Raw genomic sequence first — 17,982 nt, 5'->3', positions numbered from 1 at the left:
CTCAGGGAGGTCACCCAGTATCCCTGAGGCTCCGTTTGTAACACATCTTCCCATGTGCCATGCATCCCTCAGCACGGATCGCATCACACCTTGGGTTGGGTCAGGGAATAGGGTAGGACTAGGAGTGGATAGGGAAGATGGGATGATCCATCAGCTGAGGCCTTTCCGGCAGTAGGTCCTCTACCTTCAGCATAGCCCTCAGCTTCCCGCGGATACGCAAGCCTCTCCACCCGCACAGACAGTGGTTCGTTGAGGTGGTGTCGCCCGGAGAGGTAGTTTTGGGTTAGACTCCTTTTCTACTTTTGGTTTTCAGATAGTTGACAAAGTGCATTTAGTGTCTCAGTCTGTCCCATTCCAAGATTTGGACTCTGTACTGCAGTTGTACGATCATTGATTTGAGAATACCTTTGTGCGGGTAGAAAATTTTGAGGCACATGTCATTCTTAGTGTGTTGCAGTACTTAGATTTTGTCACCTCTATCCCATTCCCTTTGCCATATGTGACAAGAACTAAGTCAAGGGCAAGTTGCAGCATTGGCAGGACTTCAGCGTTATTTCTCCTATTTTGTCAAGTCTGTGGGCCACACCTTTGTTGGTGATTCAAATGCCAGAAGTTCAAATGTGCTGCAGCAGTTTTAAACTAGACAGTTGACACACACACACACACACAGTATGCCACGGCAGACTCATATCCGATTCTGTGGCTGGAGGAGTTGTAGCCATAGTTGTCGGGGGGGGGGGGGGGGGGGGTAGTATTTTTCACACATCAGCTTGCATGACCCAGATTTTCAGTTGCTGCTGGATGTCATTTCTTGGAATTTCTTTGTGCTCAACAGCCCCTTTTGCCGGGCTTTATCAGCCCCGTACATCCCTGGAATTTATCAGTAATATTTGGAGCAGTCGATTCAGAGCATTCCTTGTTGCATGAACTACCCGATGACATATTGGTCATGGGCATTTACACAATCTGCAGGTGGTTGAATGACCTTCATTGTAAATTGGAAAAATGTATTCCCCCCCCCCCCCCCCTCAAAGGTGCATATTTTTAGGTCATGAGCTCAGAAAAGATGACTTCCTCCCAATGGTCACTCAATCAGTGTTTGTGCGTCCATCCCTGTTTGGCTTCTTTTATGGTGGGTAAACCTTTAGCACTGGCCTGTGGTATGTCCCAATATGGCATCGGTGCAGGCCTGTCATATTGGAACACAAATAGCACCAAGCAGTCCAGCATTTAAACATCAAAGATGCTTTCCACAGTGCAACATAGTTCTTCACAGGTGGAAAAGGAACCACTGGCTGACATTTTCAGAATTATGAAGTTTCATGTTTCCTTGTATCGGGACAAAGTTCCTACTCATCACTGACTACAAGCCACTGGTTTCCTTATTCGGCCCTCACTGCAAACTTCCAGATAGGACTGCCCACCAATTGCAGAGGTGGGTGCTCTTCGTCAGTAATTATTGTTATGACATTAGATATCTGTCCAATACCCAGCAAGCAAATATGTGAATACTCTGTCATGATTACCAGTGAGACCAGATCTGGAGTTTGGCCAACAGAAGGGTCTTGTTTTTGGCTTCGACAGTGCGTTGCAGTGGACTTCACTTTCCTTTGACAGCTCGGGAGGTTGCACCAATTTGGACACTGGCCTGCTTTTCCAGAAAATTGTTTCCATGAGAAAGTGGCTTGGCCAGAATGCACTCCTTTGGGAGCAATTTTGGCGTGGCCTATGTTTTTTCTTCCAAGTGATTGACTCAACGTTGTTCAGTGGGGAGGAGGGGGTGGTCCTCATGCTTTCTATGGAGAAACAAAGCTGTTGAGTGGTTGTCCCTCCAGTGTTACATCCTCACATGCAGCAGCTGCTGCATGTGTCACACTAGATATGCCTATATGAAGGCTTTGGCATGCCATCACCTACATTAGCTGACAGTCAGTTGTGACATTGAACATCTTTTGTGGGCTTGTGCAGCCTGTACTCAAGACTGTTCTGTGCCACTGCATCAGTTTTCCCCTTGACCAACCTGGAGCACTATTGCATTGGACTGCTTGTCCACATTGCGAGCCCTTTTTTGGGAAGCCCGTAAATGTTGATGGTTCGTACATTGTCATATTTCCTGTACATCACTAAGCCGTCTGGCCACAATGGTGACGGTGACTGTTCATATGTTGTTGGTCATCTCATCTACCAAGGGCTCATCCCAGGCCCTCATATCCAATAACAGTTGTCAGTTTGTTTCCTGAGAGTTTGAAGATTTTCACTCTCGCAGTGGTAGCCAGGATCTGACTATCACCCCACTTCACCCATCAAATAACTAGGAGATGGAGCACTTTGTGCATACATTCAGGACCCAATGGAGATATCTATGCCTGCCTCATCCCAAGACGATGCACTGTTAAGTTTTCTAGCTATGCACCGGATGATGCCAGTTAATGGGTGTAGTCCAGCAGAACATTTACAGGGATGCAGAGTATGGGGTCTTTTCGATTTTTTGCACATTGAATTGCATACCCCAGACCATCATGGTGCACCATGTTTTCCTCTTTTGGTGGCTGTTTGGGCCCAGCCTTTTGGCCACCAGCAGGGGGTGCTGCTAAGTGTAATGGTGGCCCACAAAAATTGGCAGTTGTTTTGGTGGTGACGGTTGGGACCAGCTGATCCGTCACTCCAATCAGTTGCAGCCATGACCTGTTAACCCTTCTACAGCACCATCTCCAAGCCAGCCAGATGAGTGGGTCAGTTGCAGTATTGTTCCATTGGGAGGCTCCTAATTGCAGCAGCATGCTCACCAGCTCCCAGCCCAACTGTGCTCTCTGCCAACCTACTTTTGACTGTAAACCAGGTGACAGTAGGGCTAGCCCCTGAGTGTACCACTGTGGAGATATCAAATTTAGAAGCTCTCTGGTCTTGGCTTAGATTGATTTCTTTATAGCTCCACCAAAGGTTAACATTTCCATGGTCTTGCCAAAGTCTTTAGGCTGTGGTATTCTAGTATGTTATGGCAGAGGTTGCCAAAGGGCTTTCTGTCATGCATGTATCCCTGCACTGTACTAGGGCTGTTCAATAAGTAATGCAATACTTTTTTCTGAAAGCAAGTTAGTTTTATTCAGGATTCAAGTACACCATGTTGTTACCCACTCTTTTGGCTACAGAACCCTATTTTTCAGTATAATCTCCATTCAAAGTGATGACCTTGTGCCACCTTATTGTATTCCCACATTGTATCACTCCACTAGTTAATGTTTGAGCCAGTACCACGGAGCCAACATCATGCTGCATCAGTAACATCCCCATCATCCACGTACTGCTTCCTGTGAAGTGCACCCTCCATTAGACCGAACAGACGGAAGTCCGAAGGTACGAGACCCGAGCTTAAGGATGATGAAGAAGAACAGTCCAATGAAATTTTGTGAACTACTTGTGGGTGCACAGACTTGTGTGAGGCCTTGCATTGTCATGGAAAAGGAGAAATTCTTTGGCATTTTTGTGGCAACAAACATGCCGAAGACATTTCTTCAATTTCCTGAGAGTAGCACAATACACTTCCTAGATGATTGTTGCACCATGAGGGAGGACATCAAAGAGAATACTCATTCAGAGTCACAGAAGACTGTTGCCGTGACTTAAGTGATTGGGGTGCCTTTGAACTTTTCCTTAAGAGGAGAGGTGGTGTGGTGCCACTCCACGAATTGCAGTCTTGCCTCTGGTTCAAAGTCATGAAGTCACGAAGCCCTGTTCCAGTGCCTGTGAGGATGTTTGACCAAACATTGTCACAGTCATGAAACTTCCTGGCAGATTAAAACTGTGTGTCAGCCTCATAATCACAAGCAATCCCCCACAAGTGGTCCTTTGTTGCTTTTTATGGTCTTCTGTTAGATGGTAAGGAATCCAGCGGTCGCACACCTTTGAGTACCCCAATTGGTGGAGTAATGTGCCAGCACTACCAACAGAGACATCCAGTCCAGCAGCAAGGTGTTGGATCAATGTTGCTGGAGTCACAGCTGTGTGCAGCCAGCCAGCATGTGGAAGAGTTAACAGGTTTGCTCAGCCTTGTTGTAGTGACGAAAGATGGCTCGCCCAACAACTCACTGTCCTTTTCTTCACAACCAGATCTCTGTAGACATTCTGCAAGCTGCTGTGAATATCTGTGATTCTCTGGTTTTCCAGCGAAAGAAAGTCAATGACATCTCATCGCTTGGAACACACTACCATTACAGACGCCATTTTGAAGGCTACATACAGCATCACCCTATTGAAACTTCATGAAGCTATTGGGGCTGAAGCAGGAATATTCCACAATTTCTCACTTCAAATTCTGCATTTTTTTCACCAAAATATTTGCTGGGAAAAAAATGTGTTGCATTACTTATTGAACACCCCTCGTCGGTATTTAGACCTAAGTGCAAAGATGGGTAATGGAGTGAAGAAACCCAGTCACTGACTTTAAACCATGGCGAAAACTCAGCTGTTTCTGCATTACATCCTTATTATGTGAAGTTTAGCTGAACAAAAATTTACATGGACTGCTTCTGAATTTTTGATTTGGGGTCAATTAATTGAATAACTCAGGGAACAAAAATAATAGATTAGTTAAGTTGGGAGAGAAGTTAATTAACCTTCCGTCGGGCGCGGCTGTTCAAATTGATACAACTCGAACTTTGCTGTAAATTATTTGACAACGAGTGGCAGCACTGACACCTACTCGCTAGTAGCTAGCCTTTTCTGAACGCTTGTCATTGTTGTGTGCTTCAGTGTCGATACGACTGCTCTGTTGTCAATATATGTGCTGATTGATCAGTTTGATACACTGTGCCCGTTCGTGTTGCATTTCGACAATTCATTTCTTTGGTTATCAACATAACTTAGTAAGTAGTACAATGTTAATATACAGTGTGTAATGCACTTATTTTCTTTTTGGACTGTTTAATCGTCAGTTAAGAATGTTTGAGTATCAGATATCAAATTGATACACTGCGCCTGACTGTGTTATTTTATAGGAATTTTATCATTTTGGTGTGAGACACTTGATCATGGCAGGCTACAGTAAGACGTACAACCCCCTTGACCCAAATCATGTTGCAGAAATACAAAAAATGTTGTTCGAAGAGGATAATGATGAAGTTCAAGAGGATTTTGAAGATGAAGTAGACACAGATTGTGATGACGCAGTTGAAGTTCGGCAGGAAGATTCAGAAACAGAGGAAAATGACAGTGAAAACAATGAGGAAGTACATGAAGAAAGCCAGCATTATTATACTGGAAGGGACAAAGAGACAAAATGGAATAAAGTTCCACCATCACATAGAGTACGTTTCAGGGCCCACAATATTATTCGAAAGTTACCTGGTCCTATAGGTGCGGCGAAAGCATTGAGAACGCCTCTGGAATGTTGGAATTGCCTCATAGATGACAACATTTTGTCGATTATAGTTCTGTATACCAGTCAGTATATTGAGAGCATCAAAGCTTCTTTCAGCGAGAGAGAGAGACTTAAAGCCTATAGATATTATGGAATTAAAAGCTTTCATTGGTCTTCTGTTTTTGGCTGGTGTTAACAAAAGTAACAGACAAAGCTTAGAAGATCTGTGGGGAAGTGATGGAGATGGAATTGAAAAATTTCATCTTGTTATGAACATAAAACGTTTGAAATTCATCATGCTGTGCCTTAGATTTGACAATCATGTGACTCACACTGAAAGGAGAAAATTAGACAAGATAACAGCGATTCGGGAAATAATTTCTCTGTTTGTACAAAATTGCCAGAAATCCGACACTCTCGGAGAAAACGTTACAGTAGATGAGAAACTTGAAGGATTCCATGGAAGGTGCAGTTTTCGCCAGTACATACCTAGCAAACCAAACAAATATGGAATTAAGATATATGCTCTTGTGGATTCCCAAGTATTTTATCTCTATAATCTGGAAATATACGCTGGGCTGCAGCCAGAAGGATTATACCACGTTAGCAATAAACCTTTAGATGTTGTTCTGCGACTATGTGAACCAATTTATCAGGCAGGTCGAAATCTGACAGCAGACAAGTGGTTTACTAGTATTGATTTGATAGAGGAGCTAAGAAGAAAAAATCTGTCTTTTGTTGGGACGCTGAAGAAAAACAAGCGTGAGATTCCTCTGGAGTTTGCTACCAGTAAAGGCAGGGCTGTTCATAGTTCACTTTTTGGCTTCAAGAAAGGCTGTACTCTAGTTTCCTATGTTCCTAAAAAAAGAGAGTATGTTATCTTGGCATCAAGTTTGCATCAAGATAATTCAGTAGATGCTGACACTGGAGATAAACAGAAGCCATCCATTGTAACATTTTACAATAGCACCAAAGGTGGAGTCGACACTACAGATAAGTTGACTGCTTCATACAATGTAGCAAGAAATGCGTGCTGTTGGCCCATGGTCATATTTTTTGTAATGATCAATATGAGTGGAATTAATTCACAAGTAATTTACTATGGCAACAACGAGAATTTTATCCGAAGAAAAGGATTCCTGAAGCAACTCTCACATGCGTTAGTTCTACCTCACTTGGTTCGTAGATGCTTGGACAACTCAGGAATTCACAGAGATCTTCAACTGCGGCTACAACAATGTAGGCCAATGTGTGAAGAAGAAGCAGAAGGCGCAAGCAGAAATGAAGAACAAGGGACTGGGATCAAGAGGAAAAGGTGTAATACCTGCACAGAAAAAAAAGACTGACAAAATATTGTTGCAAAATGTGCCAGAAGCCTGTCTGTTTGATACACGTTGAACCTTTTTGCTCTGAATGCGGAAAAATTCCGCGTTTGTTACAACAGTCAAAAAGTGATGATGAAACAAATAAATGAGTTGTAATATCATTGTTGTTCTGCTCCAGTGTCATAATAGCCTTTCTGTAAAGATAATTGTCATTTGTAATTTGTTTTATTAGTGAAATATAATAAAGAAGCAAATGAAAAAGTGACGTTTTTATCATTTTTTACTAAGCCCAACATTGACGATAAGAAATCTGAATGATGAATATTTCTACTGTAGTTGTGCTCGTATGTCATCTTTGTCTTTCTTTTAAATATATTTAGCAGTTATAATATGTTTTGTGAACAGAATTTAATAAATGATCACGTGAAAAAACGGTGTGATCAATGTGATACACCGCGCCCGATCTCGCTGCGACAAACACTGCGCCCAACAGAAGGTTAACATGAAATGTAATGTAGAAGGCTTAAGAGAAGTACTGCAAGAAAACATGAACCAAAGTAAAACTGCTGTCAGGATATATAATTTATTACAGGTAAATAGAGCAGAAAGGAAGAGAAGGCATGGGCTTTTGCAGATATTAATGTAATCTGAGCCAGAATAACAAAATATGTTCCCTGGAAATAATTCAAGTCTTTGCACAGGTATGTTCATATTCTGCCAAAGAGATGGAAGTCCTTTTCAAAGAGTTACAGAAACTGATAAATGATCACAACATCTTCTGCAAGTTAAAACTGTGGGTTGATCCACAAGCAGACTGAAAACTGAAGAATAATTGAAAACTGGGGAAGTATGGATAAGAGATTTGACAAGGGTCATAGAATAGTAGAAATTACAGAAAAAGAATAACATGCTTGTGCTTCATACAGTCGTCCAGAAGAATACAAATAGAAAATATACTCAGAAAATATCAGCGAGAATTAAAAATTAAATTTATTTTAATAAATAATAAACAAATTGCTCCAAGATGTGACAGTCCTCTATCACATTAAAATCTCAGGAGTTCATTGGCTGCACAGATACAGAGTAAAATTAGATACTAAGCTAGAAAGAAACAGACTTGCCAAGCAGGAATTAAGAAAGGAAAATTTATTTAAAAACAAATACATGTACCAGATTAAATTATGGGATACATTCAGCATCCTAGAAAATGACAGTGATACATATATGAAAGGGGCAGTTATCTAATAGAGGAACCGATGCAAATAGCTAAAGGTGTTGTAGGAATGTATAATGTAGAAGAAAATAAAATCTAATGGAATACGGTGGTTATTAAACTGAAGATGCAAGCTACAATCAGACATTAAGGGGAACATAGTAGAGTGTGCTGAAGTATTACACAAGACTATTTGGAAAAGTCTTTAAGAGGATATGGGGAGGTACAATGGAAATTTGATATTAGAAGTGATAAAACAATAAGAGTGTGGAGATGACAAAACATAAACTTATGTTGGGTAGACCACATTTCATCAGTTAGGATGGCTGGTGATACAGTAACTAACATCCAAAAGAAAACTGAACAAGCACTGAAAGATTACCTTAAAAGTTGGTGCAGTTAAAGAGAAGATTCACAAACACAAATGGTTAATAAAGACTTCCAAAATTAATGCCAAGTGAAGTGTACAAAGCCAGTTGAGGTACAAAAAAGAAAAGGTTCTTTGAAATTATGCTGCTTCAATAGAAATAAATGGTTTTAGGCAGAAAAAAATGGAAATGAGTGTTTGGCGTCATTGGCTGGGAGGCCCCTTACGGGGCAGGTCCGGCTGCCTTGGTGTAGGTCTTATTATGTTCGACGCCACATTGGGCGACCTTCACGCCTGATGGGGATGAAATGATGATGAAGACAACACAACACCCGGTCCCTAAACAGAGAAAATCCACCACCCAGCCGGGAATTGAACCCGGGTCACTTAGGACGGCTGCCCGTCACACTTACCATTCAGCTATCAGGGCGGACATTTTAGGCAGAGGCAAAAGGAATTTTCAAAATTGTTTACAGAATATTTTCAGATGAAAACCTGGAAGAAAGGAAGATTGGTATTTAACATTACATTGCTGACAAAGTCAATATAAACAGAGCTCAAGCTCAAATTGGGGAAGGAAATAACCTTTCCTGTTATTCACTTCTTTGATTTAAGAAAATCATGGAAAATCTAAATCTGGATGGCCAGTCAGGGGTTTGAACCATGGTACTCTTGATTGCAAGTATGTTATCTTAACCTCTGTGCCACATCACTCTTGTGTCCAAAACTAGAGCAAAGCTGTAATCAGTGTCGTTCACAAGGAAGAAGACATACAAGACATAAAATATACCATAGATCTATCAGCTTCCTCTCCAAATGTACAGGTTGAAACCAGATATAATGCTACATGTGTGACTTAAGATATAATAATAACAATAATAAATTATTCACATTATCCAACTTTAAACAAGTGAAAATGAGTTCGTAGCACCAGAAATGGATATTGCCATTCATACACTGAGTAAAATGCTCTGTGTAAATTTCCTTGGGGTCCAGCTGTATAACAAGTTGTAGTGGAGTCAACCCAGAGGTCAACTAATCAAGAAACTCAGTGAAGTATATTTTGTCTGTAGACACAGCTGTCATTGCTCTCATGTGAAAACAATATTATTGGCTTATTTTGCATATTTTCATTCCTTGTTGTGTTATAGAATTATCTCTGGGGCAGTGTGGGCAATTGTTAGAACTTCAAGTTTAACACATATATTTCGGAACGACACAACACATATAAGTCATAGAGTAAGTTGACAAGTAAGACGTGTACACATTAGCATTCGAATGAGCACTGAGTCCCAGTCTAGCGGCCGCTGCTCGGCTGGCCGCTTAGGTGGTGCAGCTGCTGCATGGCTGGCAGACAGCGCCGCACGTAGAGGACGCACGTAATTGCGCGGCGGCACTTTGAATGATCGGCGAATCACAACACTTTTCCCCCCTTTAAAATTGTTGCACTGGTCTTGATGGAGGTGTCCTGGAGATGGCTAACGTCCATAGGCATTGTTTGACTCGCCGTAAAGTCTCGAGGAGGAGGCTTCCCATACGGACGGAAGTGTCCCAGATGATAACGGGTCGAGATGGCAGGAGACGTAGGGGTCGAATCTGCTGGGGCCCCATGCACCAATCTGCCCGTTGCGGCTAGTCCAGTTGATATGACAGGAGACATGGGCGATGTGTCGGCGTCTGTTGGAGGAGGAGGCGAGTAGATTTGCTCTGACAGAGGATGGTCCTCCGGTTCCTGCGTGGGCACGTCTCCTGGTGGCGTCCGTTCTGGTGCTGGCATTGCGATGACGGTGAGAGGGCTGCGTTGTGAGTATTGAGATATGCCAAGATCCCGAGCGTCAGGTAGAGCCAAAGGTGGTGTAGCGGCATTCGGAACAGGCATTGCTGGCACCCGAGGCCGAAGCTGGTCCGAATGACGCACTGCAACACCCGTGTCTGTCTGAATTTCATACAGGCGTCTGCCATGGTGTATTAAGATGTGGCCCGGGCTCCATTTTGGCCGCCTGCCATATCCCCGTACCCAGACGAGGTCGTCGGCAGTGAACCGGCCAAGTGAAGGGACCCTCAGCTGTGAGGTGGGAGGCCGCAGAAGATGAAGTAGTGTGTGGGGCTGTCGGCCATGTAAGAGCTCAGCCGGGCTGTGGTCGCCCATGGGGGTGAAACGGTAAGACGCCAGAAACTGGAGAAGCGCATCATCAGCAGCATAAGAAGTCAGAAGTTTCCGCATCTGAGCCTTAAATGTGCGGACCAGTCGTTCAGCCTCACCGTTGGATTGTGGATGGAACGGCGGGGCCGTGACATGCGTAACGCCATGACGAGCACAAAAATCCGCAAATTCGGAAGAGGCAAATTGCGGACTATTATCAGTAACAAGAGTAGAGGGGAGGCCTTCCAAAGAAAAAATGCGGGCGAGAGCACTGGCGGTTGCCGCGGTGGTAGGTGACAGGCAACGGACAATGAAAGGAAAGTTAGAGTAGGCGACAATTACGAGGAGCCAATAAGTACCTAAAAAGGGTCCCACAAAGTCAGCCTGAATGTGCTCCCAGGGATTTTCAGGCGAAGGCCACGGTGACAAAGATGACTTCGGGGCAGCGGCCTGTGACGCACAAGGGCCGCAGGCAGCGACCATGTGTGCTATTTCAGAGTCGATGCCAGGCCAGTACACATGACGGTGCGCCAGAGATTTTGTGCGAGACACACCCCAGTGCCCTTGGTGAAGGAGGCGCAAGACCGAAGCACGCAAAGACGCAGGTACCACAACACGTGGCGAAGCATTGTCAGTGGAGAGGAGGATAACACCATCCCTAGCCGTGAGGCGGTAGTGCAAAGTGTAGTAGTTCCGCAACGGATCAGAAGTCTTAGTGGACGGGCGATCTGGCCAACCCTTCTGAATACAGCGTAAAACCCAGGAGAGGGTAGGGTCAGACCCGTAGCTGCCGCCAGCCTGTCCCCAGTGATGGGGAACCCGTCCACAACCCGCTGCTCGGCAACATCCAGGTGGAAACACAAAAGTTCGTCCCTATCGAATGCCTGATCAGGACCCATGGGAAGGCGAGACAGAGCATCAGCATTCGCATGTTGAGCTGTTGGCCGGAAATGAATCTCATAATTGAAACGGGACAAGTAAAGAGCCCAACGCTGGAGGCGGTGTGCAGCCTTGTCGGGAGGTGACGTTGATGGATGAAACAAGAAAACAAGTGGTTTGTGATCCGTAACAAGGTGAAATTTTGAGCCATAGAGAAAAACACCAAACTTATGAAGAGCATAAATGATGACAAAAGCTTCTTTCTCAATTTGAGAATACTTTTGTTGGCATCCATGAGCGTTTTGGAGGCATAAGCAATGGGTTGTTCGGAACCGTCAGAAAAACGGTGCACAAGGACTGCACCGACCCCGTATTGAGAGGCGTCTGTGGCAAGAACAAGATGTTGGCCAGGTCGTTAAGTAGCCAGGCATGGGGCCTGTTTCAGCATAGTCTTCAACTTCTGGAAAGCCGCTTCACATGACGCAGACCAGTGAAAAGGCACGTTTTTATGCAACAGCCGATGCAACGGCTGAGCCACCGAAGCCGCATACGGTAAAAACTTGTGATAGTATGCTATTTTCCCCAAGAAGGCCTGCAGTTCCTTAACAGATGTAGGGCGAGGAAGGGCATCGATCGCAGCGACAGTTTGTTAAAGCGGACGAATACCATCCCGAGAGAGTTGAAACCCCAAGTACGTGATAGATGCCTGAAAAAATTGTGATTTCTGAAGATTACACTTAAGACCGGCAGTCTGTAAGACATGAAAAAGTGTGCGGAGATTTTGAAGATGTTCTTCAGTGGTGGAGCCAGTGACAACAATGTCATCCATGTAATTGATACACCCAGGGACAGGGAGCAATAATTGTTCCAAGAATCGCTGAAAGAGAGCAGGGGAACTAGCAACCCCGAATGGCAAGCGTTGGTATTGATAGAGGCCGAAAGGCGTGTTAAGGACCAGAAACTGCCGGGAAGCAGTGTCAAGAGGAAGTTGATGATAAGCTTCTGACAGGTCAATTTTAGAAAAATACTGGCCTCCAGCAAGTTTAGTGAACAGTTCTTCAGGACAGGGTATAGGGTAGGTGTCGATGAGGCATTGAGCATTTACAGTGGCTTTGAAATCGCTACAGAGACGAATATCACCATTTGGCTTAGCAACTACAACGACAGGAGAGGACCACTCACTGGAAGTGACAGGAAGCAAGACCCCTGAAGCAGTGAGACGATCCAACTCCCGTTTTACCCGATCATGAAGGGCCACAGGAATGGGCCGAGCCTGAAAAAACTTAGGCCGAGCAGTGGGTTTGAGTGTGATATGAGCTTCAAAGTCATTTGCACGGCCTAACCCAGGAGAAAAAAGGGACGAAAATGTCGTTGACAAGGAATCCAGTTGAGCATAAGGGATAGCATCAGAGACAATATTGACAGAGTCATCTATGGAGAACCCAATAACGCGAAAGGCATCAAAACCAAAAAGATTTTCTGCGTTGCTCTGGCCGACCACAAATATGGGAACAGTGCGAACGATGGATTTGTAATATACCTCAGCATTAAACTGTCCCAAGAGAGAAATCTTCTGTTTATTGTACATCCGTAATTGCTGAGTGACGGGACAGGAGTGGAGAACCCAGCTGAAGATACATCTGAGAATTAATTATAGTGGCAGCAGAAACGGTATCCACTTGCATGCGAACATCTCGACCAAGGATTTGGACAGTGAGGAATAACTTCCTTGAAAGGGAAGAACTGCAATTGACAGACAACACAGAATCAGAATCAGCGTCATGTTCATGAACATCATGTATGCGGTCGGATTTACAAACGAAAGACACATGACCTTTCTTTTTGCAATTGTGACACACAGCCCAACGTTGGGGACAATCCTCGCGTGAATGTTTCGTAAAACACCGCGGACATAAAGGAAGTTGCCGGGGGTTTTGCTGCAGTTTCTTAGCGGGTTGTTTATGGCTAGGCCAAGGCTGCGCATGGGAGTGCACTGCGGCCACGTCGGCCGGCGGGGACACGCCGCACGCGTCGTCAACAGCACACAGAGGTTGTATTTCCCCGACATCACCCCACGCCTCTATTTGCGCCCCAGCGGCAGAAATTTCAAAAGACTGCGCAATGGAGAGAACTTCATCTAGAGTCAAATTCGCCAACTGAAGGGCACGTCGCCAAACTTCTTTGTCGGGCGCCGACCGGATAATAGCATCCCGTACCATGGAATCGGCATAGGATTCTTAGTGAACGTCAGTAACAAATTGACACTTTCGACTGAGGCCGTGAAGTTCAGCAGCCCAAGCGCGATAGGATTGATTTGGTTGTTTTTGACAACGATAAAAGGCAACACGAGAGGCTATCACATGCGTTTGCTTTTGAAAATAGACAGACAGAAGTGAGCACATTTCAGCAAAGGACAAAGACGCAGGATCCTTCAAAGGAGCCAATTGCGACAACAACTGATACATTTGAGGTGAAATCCAGGAAAGGAACAGAGACTTACATGGTTGTTCGTCCGTGACATGAGACGCCAAGAAGTGCTGTCGAAGACGTTTTTCATAATCAGACCAGTCTTCCGCCGTCTCGTCGTAAGGAGGAAAAGGAGGGATAGCCAACGACGAGAAACGCCCCGCATTTGACGCTGCGACGAAATCGCAAATCGCCGCTGTTAGAAGCGTTTGCTGTTCAAGGAGATTTTGCAATAGTTGCTCGACAGTAGCCATGGAACCCTGTGAGTCAACGGTGAAAAGGAAAAATCCACTACCTCGTCGCCAATTGTTAGAACTTCAAGTTTAACACATATATTTCGGAACGACACAACACATATAAGTCACAGAGTAAGTTGACAAGTAAGACATGTGTACACGTTAGCATTCGAATGAGCACAGAGTCCCAGTCTAGCGGCCGCTGCTCGGCTGGCCGCTTAGGTGGCGCAGCTGCTGCATGGCTGGCAGACAGCGCCGCACGTAGAGAACACGCGTAATTGTGCGGCGGCACTTTGAATGATCGGCGAGTCACAACAAGAAGTAACATTGTAATCAATTAAATATTAAGCTGCCAGTAGGATATAAACAATAGCTATGCAATACAACTTAGGAGGCAGCGGCTTCTTTCCAAAGAGTGGCTTTCTTTCTAATTTACCTGATTAAATTTAATTGGGTTAAACATGAATAGCTCTAAACAGTATAATGATAGTTTATTGTTAATACAATATACAGATTACCTAAAGTTTGTTATGTATACACTATCTGACCACAAGACCTGTACACCCCTTTGTAAAGCAGACTTGACCACTAGATGTCATTGGAGGTGGACCTCCCAGTATAAAAGAAGGTGAGGAGGATCATGTTGTCAGTAGAGAAGCAGTAACAGTAGAATGGATCTGTCAGGAGAGCACAGTGACTTCAAACATGGAATAGTCGTTGGTGACTTCAAATATCAGTGGAATAAATTGCTCATGAGTTCTTAAGTGCTGCCAGCAGTCCAGCTAGTCCAATGACTTTCGGTAGGAAGTTAAGAAGAAAAAAAAAAAAAAAAAAAAGAAAAAGAAAAAGAAAAAAAAGAGATACAATGGTTGAACAGATCCTCATAAGCCACACAAGTCAGTGGTAAGCAGCACTTGAGGTGGTGTCAAGACTGATGCATCTGCACAGTGGAAGACTGGAAATGAGTGATTTGGAGTGATGAGTCGTGCTATATCCTGTGGTAATCTGATAGAAGAGCTTTGGATTTATCAAATTCCTGGAGCATGTTACCTACCATCATGTCTAGAGCATGTTACCTACCATCATGTCTAGTGCCAGCAGTTAAATATGCTGGAGGTGGTGTTACAGAAATGAGTTATAACATTGGCTTCGCTCCAGACCCCAGCGTCCAAAATTGTTATCTTCTCTGGTTTCGGGTCTTGAGGAAGAATGGGCTGCCATTCCTCCACATACTTTGAGGCATTTGAGAGTCTCTCCAGCAGAGTTCAAGCCATCATAAAGACAAAGGGTGGACACACACATTATTAATGTCGTCTAGTAGGTGAAGGACACATTTGAGGGGACTTATGACCACAGCAGTTGAGTCCCATAGTGCTCAGAGCCATTTTGACACATTTGATTGGTTAGTGTACCTTGACTTGTTCCACATCCCTGAAGGTTCTCCATTTTGATGGGATCTATTGAGTATGATGAATGAATGGAACATACCAAAACCACACTCATTTGCTGATGAGATTGTACAGTGTACCTCTAGTGCAGACAAATATTAACAATGAATTTAAGATTCTAACAGACAAAGTTGGAAAATAAACCCTAAAATCTGCTGTAATCAGGCTCAAGTGATGTATAGTGAACAAATCGTAAAGGAAAATCTGTACTGTTTAATGTACAGAATTAGTTGGTGGCTTTATGTATTGCAGAAAGTCGAAGACAATGATTAAATGAACAGAAAAAGAAATAAACAAAAGAGTAAAAAAAATGACCTCAAGCTCTCATGAGAAACTAAATAATTTTAAAAATGAAGATTCCAAAGTGCCTGCAATAGAAAGTTACACCAGTTTTAACTTAGGGTTATGAGACATTATTGACTTCTAAAAGGAAAACTGAAGTGTCTTTTTTTTTTTTTTTTTTTGTTGGTTTAGGGTTTTATATAGCTGCTGGCTTGCTCGTTGTAGTTGAAGCTGAGTCAGAACACTTCATGAGATTTGTCACTCGACATAATATATGATGTATTTACCTTTTTCTTTTAATCCGGTAGCTGTAGTTGATTCTCTTGTAGCGCAGATCCTGCTAATCAGTGCCTCTAAAATCCCATGTGTATCTGAGGAAAGGCTTGACTTCTTCACATTCTGCAGCTGTTATTGGAGCAAAAGAACATAACTTCTACTCATATGACAAAAAAGCATGTCCGTGAATTTCATTGATTGGGTGTACAGATCATTAGAGTGGCCTGTGAATTAGAGTAGAACACAACTTTGCATACAAGATATGCCTCGAAGGCTCAACATGACAGTCAAGATTACAATATATTTTATTTGTCACAAAACCATCTTGTCTGTTGTTTTCATTCTTGGAGAATGTGCTTGCTCTTTGATGGTCAAGCTACTGCCAAGCTGTGACACCAAAAAGTAAAAGGGCTTGTGCACAAAAGATGAAGTCATTTATTTGTTGTCACACCTTACCATTTTCTCTTATTCCACAGCTCCCGTTTAATGTCTGCATGTATGAAAACAAACACCCATGGACCATACATGTTCTGTGACTTACTCCCTACTTAATATTATTCTGTCACGATCATCTTTTCGTGTACTATACAAGGAATGTAAATGCCATTTGCTTAAACACCATGAAGACCTCATATTACCCACTTAAAGGAAATATGTCGGGGCCTCTCACATCCTTAAAAAAAAAAAAAAAAAAAAAAAAATGATTTCTCATTAACACACAGCTATAAACAACTTAATTTCTTTAAAACATTGGATATGATTTCCCTCTTTAAAAAGGAATAAAACTTCATTTTTAATAACAGGTCTTTTCAGTTTTGTTGTTTCATTTCAGATAAAGTGGGCTAAACAGTGTTAGTCTACTTTGTTTATCTCTGTCTTATTTACATCACATCCTGTATGATATGAGAAATTGTCCTTTAATGACCAGTCTTTCTCTATAGCAGGGTATCATTTTGTGTGTGTGTGTGTGTGTGTGTGTGTGTGTGTGTCATGTCAACTTACTTATGGTTTATTTATTTATTTAACACTCAAGACGAGGTGCTTAGTGCATTGCCTTCAAGCCAGTATACTTGAGAGTTTCTTATTTACCTCCTGTATATGTGTATAGTTACCTTTTACTCCTTTTCAAATTATTATTACCTGAAGAGTTGCTTGTCAGATATATACCATTCACTGGACTTACACTCCTTCTAAGGGCAAACACTGTGTCAAACCTCAATACCACTATAGATGTGGGTGTATCCTTTTTTTCCCTAAGCAAAAATATGATTCAGGTCATTTCCTCAGTTGATTCACACGACCAACCCTTCTATGGGTCTGTCTAAACTTACCTCTCTCCTACCTGCACTAAATGGTACAGGTCATTCCTCCTCCAGATTCCGCTGACCAAGGTATAGGCCATTCCTCCTACCCTTTTCATCTCTTATAATTTATCCACTATTTGGGTATGCCCCATGTTAACTTCATCAGTAAACATAGTTACTAGCCCCCTTTTACTATCTTTTCTCACTCTAAATCATAAGTTTCTCCCATACTTGCTTTATGTTTACATTACTTGATTGCTGCCGGCTGCGGTGGCCGTGCGGTTCTAGGCGCTCCAGTCCAGAGCCGCGCTGCTGCTACGGTCGCAGGTTCAAATCCTGCCTCAGGCATGGGTGTGTGTGATGTCTTTAGGTTAGTTAGGTTTAAGTAGTTCTAAGTTCTAGGGGACTGATGACCACAGCAGTTGAGTCCCATAGTGCTCAGAGTCAGCCAACTTGATTGCTCTTTGTCTAGATATCTTAACTCCTCACTTCTAATTTCTTCATTTTCTTACTCTTGTTTATAACATATATAACATCAGTATGTACACTTACTTCTCATTTTGTGTCTACTTACTGATACATGTAGCTTATCCATTTATTTCTTACAATTACTAGATTTAGACAATACAAAAGATTTTATTCCAGGTATTTCTTGTGAATACACTAGGATAATGTTAGCACTTCGGC

General features: G+C 43.1%; 1 protein-coding gene across 1 annotated transcript in view; it reads left to right on the top strand.

Annotated features, from left to right (window-relative positions):
- Positions 1–17,982, top strand: part of LOC126100411 (Meckel syndrome type 1 protein) — a 121,109-nt gene that overhangs the window by 39,715 nt on the left and 63,412 nt on the right. The gene's annotated exons all lie outside the window — the stretch shown is intronic.

This window comes from Schistocerca cancellata, chromosome 9 (assembly GCF_023864275.1).
Source record: "Schistocerca cancellata isolate TAMUIC-IGC-003103 chromosome 9, iqSchCanc2.1, whole genome shotgun sequence".
In the NCBI taxonomy this organism is placed as follows: domain Eukaryota; kingdom Metazoa; phylum Arthropoda; class Insecta; order Orthoptera; family Acrididae; genus Schistocerca; species Schistocerca cancellata.
Note: the sequence above shows the minus strand (reverse complement) of the source record. Positions and strands in the feature narration are given on the sequence as shown.